Source organism: Equus przewalskii, chromosome 15 (genome assembly GCF_037783145.1).
Source record: "Equus przewalskii isolate Varuska chromosome 15, EquPr2, whole genome shotgun sequence".
Lineage (NCBI taxonomy): Eukaryota > Metazoa > Chordata > Mammalia > Perissodactyla > Equidae > Equus > Equus przewalskii.
Genome location: NC_091845.1, coordinates 39785028 through 39795096, shown reverse-complemented (window position 1 = coordinate 39795096; position 10069 = coordinate 39785028). Strand labels below are relative to the sequence as shown.

The following is a 10069-nucleotide window of genomic DNA, read 5'->3' as shown; positions in this document are numbered from 1 at the left end:
AGAGGAGGCAGAGCCTCCTGCTTGATCTTTCCTTTTCTGTAAAGGAGGCCAGTGTTGCAGCCCTGTGTGCTGGGGGTTTGCAGAGGTGTGGATTCATGCATATACTCATTCATTTAACAAGTACGTATTGAGCACCTACGCTCTGTGCTGGAAATACAGCAGTGAACCAAAACAGTAAAAACAAAAACAAAAAAACCCCACCTATCCTTATGGGGATGGGCAGGAAAGATTTCCTGTGACCAGCTGATCTCTCCTCTCTTGGAAGCACCTTCCTTGTGTGGCTTCCAGGGCTCCATGCCCTCCTGGTTTCCTCTGACCTCACTGATTCCTCCTCTTCACCTCTTCTCTCTCTGTCTATACTATCTCCCTCATAATCTCATCCAGGTTCATGGCTTCAAATTCCACCTACATAGATCACATGTAGATGATTCCCAAAGGTGTATGTCCAGTACAGACCCTTCCTGATGCCAGACTTGATGTCCAACTGTCGACTAAGCATCTGCACTCTGACTTCTACTTGGCATCTCAAACTCAACTTGTGCTACCCTAGCTCTGGCTCATCCCCTAAACCCACTCCACCCCACCTCCACCAGCTCAAGTGATGGCAGGTCAGTCCCTCCTATTGCTCAGGCCAAACACCCCAGAGTACTTCTTGACTGCTTTCTTTCCCACTTACATCAATGCACCAGGAAGTCCTGTTGCTTCCATTGCAACATCTACCCAGAATGAAAACACTTCTTGCCAGGTCCACGGCTTCCACCCAGTCCAAGTCACCACCACCTCTCCTCAGGGCAATGTCATAGCCACCTCCCAGCCTGCTTCCCTTGTCACCTTCACTCTGTTCTCCACACATCAACCTGTGAATACACAAGTCAGAACTCCTCATGCCCTACTTGGAATCCTGCAGTAGCACCTCCCCAAAGAAAAGCCAGGTCTGGCAGGGGCCCCATGATTCCCTATTACCTTTCTGATTGCATCTCTTCTGTTTGCTTCTAGCCCCACTGCTCAGCCTCCTAAAGTTTCTCATATATCACACCCCATGCACTCTCCTAGTCAGGGACTGGGCTCCAGTTGTTCCTCGTACCTGGAATGCACTTTCCACAGATTTCCACAGGACTGCACCCCAACATGTTCAGAGCCCCTTATTTCAGACTGCAACCTGCACTTTTCTGCCCCAAGCACTTGTGATCACCTTTATCCCCTTACCCTGCTCTACTTTTTTTCATAGCAGTTACCACCTTCTCACACACTTTTTTATGTAGGCATTTATTATCCTTATAGGCCATGCCTGGCTTCCTTCACTAGAAAAAGAGCTCTGTGAGGTGGGAATCCTCTGTTTTGTTCATGGATGTATCCTGAGCACTGCAAACACTAAGTAAGCTCCAGAAACTCCTGTTGACTGACTAAATAGAAAGAATGCCATGTAGTGTTAAGTGATAAGTGCCACGGAAAAAAAAGAAAGTAGAACAGTGAGAGGATAGGGCAGCGTGAGAGGGCCCCAGATCAAGGCTAGAGCTGGGTCAGGCCCAGAACCCACCACACCCAGTGGGATTGCACCCGGCCCAGCTCCTGCTCCTATTCCATGCTTGTGGCTTCAGGACCTGCAGTGGCTGCTGTAGCTACAGAATAAAAGCGCAACAGGCACCAGTCATTCAGGCCCTCGCAGACAGACACTGTCTTATCTTCTTCTCGCCACCCAATCTCCCAAACCAGTGTTCCTGTGTATGGGGTGGAGGCTGGACAAAGCAGGGTCTTTCTGGGGTAGCCTCAGCATTAATTCACTCTACCGTTCCTTCCATAAGTGCTTACCAAGGGCTGACCTGGGCTGGACACGGGGTACGTGGTAAGAGTGGACACAGCAAGAATTCAAATGATTCACAGACTCCCTTCCCTCCAGTGGGGAGTTGTTGGGAGTGCTGAAGATGTATACAACAGATAGTAAAAGAACAAATAACTTAATTACGGGCAGTGTGAATACAATAGAGATAAAGAGCCAAGCTCATATGCAGAGTATGGTGTTTATGTCCAAGGCAGCAGGAAAGGTGATTCTGAGAAGGGGACATCTGAGCTAAGATCAACCCAAAGGCATTAGCTGAGCAGGAAAAGATCTAAGAGAAGCCATTCTTGGTAGAAAGCATAGCAAGTGCAAAGGCCCTGAGGAAAGAACAAGTTTGGCATGTTGGAGGAATATGAAAAAGGCACTTGGGTCTAATGGAAGAAATAGCTCACAGCTCAATGGAAAGATGCACAGAGCTCAAAGGCATGAGAGAACAGACTGGAGATCTGGAGGCCAAATCCAGGAATCCTGATGGGCAAACAACAGGAGTTCCAGAAGGAGAAAAAGAGATTGGTGAAATAGAGGCACCAACGAAACAAATTACAAAAGAAAACTTTCCTGACATAAAGAAAAAGCTGTGTCTGCATATGGGAAGTATTGACCACATTCCCAGGCAGTATGGAAGGGAAAGACTATAGTAAAATTCTTAAACTCCAAGGAGAAAGAGAACATTGTACAAGCTCCCAGACAGATAGAATAAGTTACCCTACCAAGGAAGAAGAGCCAGCAGCTTTAAACTCTCCCCCATAACACAGGCACATTATCTGCCACCTGTGCCCAGCCAAGGGATAGTCTTCATGCCTAGAGAGGAAAGGTAGTCACTAGTGGAATGGAAAAAAGTAATAGAATTTCCAAATTACCAAAGGGAAAAATTAAATCGATGACATCTTAAAAGAGAGAGAGAAAAAAAACAAAGTAGTAGGTTGGATGTATAAAATGCATTCCTAACATTCGACTGTTCTGACCTACAAAAATGGTAGTTTCATAAAGTTCAATTGAATAAAAAGATAAAACCACTAAGTAAAATAAACTTAAAATAAACATAAAACTTAGAATAAACTTAGAATAAACATAAAATAATTATGGAATGAGCAAAGTCAAACATTTTATCATACTAAATAAGGACACCTTGAACCTCCATTAAAGACCTAGAGACGGGGTTAGAAAAACAAAACCCAGACACATACTATTTACAAGAAAAACACTTGAGGGGCTGGCCCCGTGGCCGAGTGGCTAAGTTCGTGCGCTCTGCTTTGGTAGCCCAGGGTTTCACTGGTTCGAATCCTGGCAGCAGACCTATCACCACTCATGAGGTATCATCCCATGTGCCACAACTAGAAGGACCCACAACTAATATATACAACTATGTACTGGGAGGCCTTGGGGAGAAGAAGGAAAAATTTGTTTAAAAATCTAAAAAAAGAAAAGCACAAGAAAAAAAGGCTGAGAGTAAAGGAGTTAGCAAAGAGAGAGATCAGGCCAGCACAAACTAGAACACAACAGGAGTATCCAAGTGACATCAGAGAAGGTAGGATTTAAGGCAATAGGCATTGAGCAAAATAAAGAGGACCGTTATCTAACAAAGGCACAATTTATGAAAAAGATATAAAATATAAAATAATTATGTCAACATATACCAGATATTAAAACTATATATTTTTTTAGAAATCAGGAACTAGACAGGTGTGGCATCAACACTATTATCATTACAAATTGCCTTAGAGTTCTAGCAAATGTAATAAGATAAGACAATGAAATGTTGTAAATATTGGAAAGAAAGGGATTACACTATCTCTTTAGTTAATGGCATGACTGTAAATCTAGAAAATCCAAAGGACTTTCTTGAAAACTACTACAACTAGTAAGAGAAAATGTTAAGGTGAAAAATACAAGAAAAATATATTAAAAATAATAGTATTTACTACAAACAAGCCCCTATAAATAAATAAAAATGAGAAAAATATTCAATTAATAATAAAATTATAAAATATTTAGGAATAAATGCATTAAGAAAATATAGGAAGTGTACTAGGTGGGGAACCTACAAAATCTTATTAAAGGACATGAAACCTGTAGAATATTATTAAAGAATAAAATATGAACAAATGCAAAGACATACAAAATTCATGTTGTGGTGTGTGGTCCAGATCTTAACCCTCAGCTGAGTCTGTCTCAGGAATGGTGTTCAGCAGAAGACAACCACCACACCCAAGGTTAATCACCCTTGCCCTGAAGGCAACCTTGTGCCCTCCCTGTTACTACCTCTCCTGCAGAGGCTGTGTGTTGGAGGGCAGGGGGTATATGGGAACACTCTGTACTTTTCACTCAATTTTTGCTGTGAACCTAACGTTGCTCTAAAAAAGAAACTTTATTTTTTTAAAGAGTAACAATGAAATAAGTCACTTTATATTTAGTAGACTATCAAAAGTTAAAAAGGGCTGCACCAACACTTGCTTTCAGGCATGTAAAGAAAAGCGTTCATCTAAACATTGTGGACAAAGGTAAGATCGGTTACAGCCTTTTTGGAAAACAATTTGGCAAACAAGTGAAATAAAAATGCATATACTTTTGGACAAGTAAAATAAAAATGCAATCTTGGGATTCTTACTTATAAAAAGAAAAGCACTGAGATATGAGCTATATGGTCAGGGATATTTATTACTACATCATGTGTAGTGGAAAAAAGTTGCACAAGGGCATGGTTGGAGACGTTTTGGTACCTCGGTACTGTTCTGGTTACTATGCTGTGTAACAAATTACCCAAATTTAGTAGCTTAAAACAGTAACATTTATTTTGCTCACGAATCTGCCATTTGGGCAGGATTCAGTGGAGATTGCTCTTCCCTGCTGCATCAGTCTGGGAAGCTTGAAAGCTGGGGCTGAAATCATCTGGAGGCTTCTTTTCTGAAGTCTGGCATTTGATACTAGCTGTTAGTTGAAGACTTTAGCTGGGGCTAGAACACCCGTGTGTGCCCTCTCCTTATGCCCTAGACTTCCTCACAATATGATGGCTAGGTTCCAAGGATGAAGGTTCCAAGAGAGAGGAAGCCAGTTGGAAGCTTTATCACCTTTCTAATCTAGACTCAGATGTCACAGTGTCATTTCTGCCTCATTCTATTCATTAGAAGCAAAGTCACTAAGGCTGGGCTATATCCAAGGATAAGGAAATTAGCTCCACATTTTGGGGAGGAGTATCAAAAAGTGTGTGGACAGATTTTAAGTCACAATCAAAAAGAAAGAATTGGAATAATATCACTTGATTTGAAGGGCCTGCCACAAAGTGGGGATGAGTAAGAAAAGTAAGATGCAGGGGCTGGCCTGGTGGTGCAGCAGTTAAGTGCGCACATTCCGCTTCAGCAGCCCAGGGTTCACTGGTTGGGATTTGGCACTGCATGGCACACCATGCTGTGGCAGGCGTCCCTTGTATAAAGTAGAGGAAGATGGGCACGGATATTAGCTCAGGGCCAGTCTTCCTCAGAAAAAAGAGGAGGATTGGCAGATGTTAGCTCAGGGCTGATCTTCCTCAAAAAAAAAAAAAGAAAAAGAAAAGCAAGATGCAGAAAAGTGTGTACAAAATGATCTAAATGTATACAGCAAAGACAAACTAGTGGTGTAAATGTATATATATTTTTATGATATAAGCAAGAGAAATATAGGTAACATATATCTTGTACCCATGGTTCCACAGATGATGGTGATAGAAGGGAGAGGCAAGAGTAAGCAAAAGAGGAAAAGATAAAAGATTGTGCTAAAAACCAGCAGTTAGGATGGGTTCTCCCTTATGCATTTAATTATAGGTGTATATTTCACTGTATGAACAAAGTAACTTTTTAGAGACGCATGTTTAGGTGATAAAACAATCAAAAAAATCAAGGAAACACCTTACTTTAAAACTCAGGATAGAGCAGAGGGAATGACTAGTAGGCCACAAGCGGGGCTGCAGGGCGATGATAGTGTTCTTGATCTGGGTTGTGTTTTGTGAGTCTTTGACCCGTGAGAAATCATTGAACAGAATGCCTTTGTTTGATGCACCTTTCTGTACTTGTTATATTCCATGCTTTTAAAAAATTTAAATTAAAAAAAAGGTAGGAGCCCACCTGGTGGTGTAGTGGTTAAGTTTGTGTGCTCCAGTTTGGCAGCATTTGGTTTGCAGGTTCCATCCCAGGTATAGACCTACACACCACTCATCAAGCCATGCTGTGATGGCATCCCACATACAAAATAGAGGAAGATTGGTACAGATGTTAGCTCAGTAACAATCTTCCTGAAGCAAAAAGAGGAAGTGTGACAAAAGATGTTAGCTCAGGGCCAATTTTCCTCATCAAAAAAAAAAAAAAAAAAAAAAAGAGGCAAAGCAAACTTTGCAGAAGGTTCCCAGTGGGTGGAGTGAGGAGGACGCGGGAGAGATCTTGGCTGTACCACTGGACACTCAGCTCAGCAAAGTCTCCCAGAGGGAGGAATAAATCTGGAATGAGCAGCATGGAGCTAACACTCAAAGCCACACTGTTCCTGACAAAATCTCCCAGGCAGGAATAGAGGGAAACCTAGAGTTGCCCCCTGAGACACTCCAACATTTAACTGTAGTCTGGGTTAAAACTGGCAACAGAAATTGGAAGAAAACCAGAAGAACTGGATGTTCCTGAGAAGGTGGTTCTTGAAGCAGGAGGGAGGAGTCCATCATGGTGAACTTGGCTCTGCAGGTGGAATTCACTGGGGACTGCAGGGATGAGCTGTGGTGAGAATGGGAAGTGAGGAGGCAACTGCAGACAAGTCTCAAGTCTTTTGCCATGAAGGGAGAACAATGGGGCAGGAGCTGGAGGAGGACATGGGGAGCAGAGAAGGAGCCCTGAGCTTTTGACCAGCCACTTCTGTTTTCTCCCTAAAAACAAGGCAAGGCCATTGCTGAGGGGGGCAGGGGTGCAAGAGGTTAGAGGACAGGGCCAGAAGCCAGGCAGTAAGCACAGCAAGGGACCTGGAGATGTGGGATGGCAGGCCAGTGCTGAGCAGAGACCTGCCTCAGGGGTGTAAGTAACCAGGCCCCAGGCAGGGCAAAAGAGGTTGTTCAAGGGTGGAGGGAGCGAGAGTAGACAAGGAGGTCGAAGCAGCCCTTCTGTGCTGGAGATCACAGTTGGGGAGCTCCCCCGATCCTGGGAGGGGGAGGGGTGTGTGTGCAGCTGCTGCCCCTCTGCCGCACTTTGTCCCGCCTATGCAGCCCTGTCCTGGGATTGAGGAAGCGTTCCTCTCTGCTTGGGCCCGGGGCCAGAGGAGGGATAGGGATGGAGTGCAGGGGTAGCGTTGTCCTTGGATTGGACGTCTATCCAAATCCCCTTCCCTGCCTGTTCCTTAAACTGAGCTGGCTATTCTCGCTTAACCCCACACCATTGGGCCTCGTGTCCTCCCAGGGACCCCAGTGCCTAAGGGTTGGATATACAGCTCAAGTCTGGAACACAATGTTCCCAATGGGAGAAGGTGTGGGACTCAGGTCCCCAACGACCCTCCCTCCTCCCCCGCACCCATAGCCCTTGGACTTGGGCCACGTGGGGAGGGCTGGTTGCAAATCATTGCTAAGATTTTTTTTCCTCCAGAGCAAAGGGCAGGAAAATTACCAAGAAAAGGATCCTGCAGGGCCAGAGTGGAGGCAGGTCCCAGCATGTCCTGGACGTGTACACCCTGTCCCCTGCACGTCCAGGCAGCAAAGAGCCCAGAGGGGCACTCTGAGAAATCCCCATTGTGCTGGAAGCTGGCCGTCTCAGCGGGCCCCACTCCAGCATTTTTAATGTACTTTTGCATGCATGTTTTGTAAACCTAGCCCTTGAACCAGTTCCGAGGTGCGAGGCTAGCTTTTCCGGGATATAAAACTAGCTTTACCCATTTATCAGGTATGAGGATAACCCACTTTGGTTTTCAGTTGTGAGGTCAGCTCTCTGTCAGGGAGTGGGGGTTGCTTTTGCTGTGAGCTGAAGATGCCCAGCTTAAAGTGAGAACAGGGGGAAAGACCACACCAGCCACTGAACCGACTATAGTTGGGCCTTGGCCCAGCTCAGGCATGTGAGGGGCCAGGCTGGAATCTCACTGGGCTAATGCCTGTGGGAAAGCCAAGGGCAGCAGGGGTGGATGCCCTCCCATAAGCCTGTCTCCTTCTTTACAGAAAGGAGCAAGCCGAGATCCTAGACAAGCTCTCCAAATCATCCTCGTCTGGCCAACCTCAGCCAGGAGCTGCCATCCCAGTGGAACCATCTAGAGTTACTGAGGTAGGGGCAAGTGCCCCGAGTTGGGAGTCTGGGGGTCATGTGCTGTCTGTCCCCCCACTCTGTCCTAGTTGGGAAAGTGCTCTGGCTCCCAGAGCTGGAAGGGGAGACCACCCCTTGTCTGGGGTCCAGGGCGATTCTCCAGGCCTTTTGAGACCTTTGATTTTCCAGGCTCTTTTGAGCCTATGTGTGGCCTCATTTTTCACCCCAGGCATGGGGCTAGCCGCACAGCTCTGAGACAGGACGCCAGGGGTCCAATGTGGCTTGTGTGCTATTCTGACTTGCCTGGGACTGACACACATCTGCCCCAAAGGCCTCTCTTCCCTGCCTGCCCACCCTGCAGGCCCCAGACTTAGCTGCAGGTCCCCTGTTCATCCAGCTGCCCAGGCTGGGCAGGCACAGCATTGTGTACTAGAGGTGTCCCTTCATGCCCAGACCTTCCATTTTCAGAATGAAAATGTCTAGTTTGACTATGCTTAGATGTTATGCTGGAAAGTGCTGGTTTGCTTATCTGGTGGATCTGGACTTGACCTCTTCCTTTTTTACCCATTTTCTAGAAAAAAAAACTGTATACCCCTGCCTCTCATTCTGGGGGTTGGAGGACCTGGCCAGAAAGGAGATTGCTGGATCCTGGCTTCCAGCCGAATACACAGTACCTTTTGACCATGGCTCAGTGCAATTCTGCAGAGGAAGGAAGGGGTGGGGCCCATGGCCAAGCAGACCATGGAGATTTGGCTGGTACTATCTGTTTCGACTGCCTTCCCCAAGAGCTGACTGGCAAATGCCCATTCTTCTGCCTGTCAGGATGGACTGATTGGTGAAGAGCTGCAAGGGGTCGTGCTGGCTTTCCTAGTGTCTAGGGTAGCTCCTAGTCTCGTGTTGGTTTCACCCTGCAGCCTGGCCAGCCTCCTGCCCTGTAATCCACAAATGGGCTGGGCAATGCTTTACTTTGTGTACTTAAAGACAAGCCGGATAACTGTTTTTGTAGAACAGAAAGAATTGCCCACAGGATCAAGGATTCTGGTTGGGAAGAAGTCCAAGAGGAAGGGGTAGAAATGTCACACAAAAGAGACACTTTTAGAAAAATCTGACTCTTAGCACGTCATCACAGAAGGCAACCCAGGCCAGAAAGGCATCTCTGGCCAAACTTCATGATGGTACTTAGGATGACTAGCATGAAAATGACAATTTCTGAGGAATCCCTACCTGTAGGGAATCTTCCTTCAAATCTTAAATCTAGTCTTTCTCCTTTCACAGCTCTCTTAATGCTTCCTTAACCAGAATTGTGTGATGTAAGCTAGAGCAGTAAGGGACACTGCATGCTTGTGTATCCAAACTACTCATTTTACGAAGACGTAACAGCAGACCAGACAGAGAAGAGCAGCATGACCAAGGGCAACGACAGGCATTGGGAACATGATCATTCTTGAAATAGGAGACCAGGGCTGTTGTCTGTGAGTCCAGAAACATGAAGATAAGCTCCATCAGCACTGGAGGAAAGATCCAGGAATGCCCTGCTGGACCTCAGTATCATTACTCTTGCTAACTCCTGGGGTTTAAACAGTGTCAGGAATATCTACAGCAGGTCATCAAGATTTGTTCAATGAACAAATGAGCTGAGTCAGAACTAATTTCTGACATTCGAATTCAGAACTTGGATAATACTTATCTGAATTAGCAAGTGATCATTCACTACGTTCCTGGTTGACACTCTGCATTTTATCTGCATGATCTAAAACAATCAGGTAACAGTATGCATCACTGGCCATATTCTGTGATGGAACATTTGTCTGTAGAGAGAATGAGTAAAGGAAGCAAAATTCATATTTAACATGACGTCTTGTGAAATGACCCCAATTTCCTTAACCACATTATAAGTAATACTGTTTTAATTCTGTTGTTATAAAATTGAAGCACTAAGATTGCTGAGGATATATTCAGGTAACTTTGATGGGACACATTTCTAGCTTCCTGTTAGAATATA

General features: G+C 45.2%; 1 long non-coding RNA gene across 2 annotated transcripts in view; it reads left to right on the top strand.

Moving 5' to 3' along the window:
* Positions 1-6440: 6440 nt before the first annotated feature.
* Positions 6441-10069, top strand: part of LOC139075944 (uncharacterized) — a 35442-nt gene continuing 31813 nt past the window's right edge. Inside the window, exons 1-2 of one of the 2 annotated variants that reach the window (XR_011526995.1) lie at positions 6441-6572; positions 7986-8088. This is a non-coding gene — a long non-coding RNA (uncharacterized lncRNA). The other variant, XR_011526994.1, reaches the window with a different exon arrangement.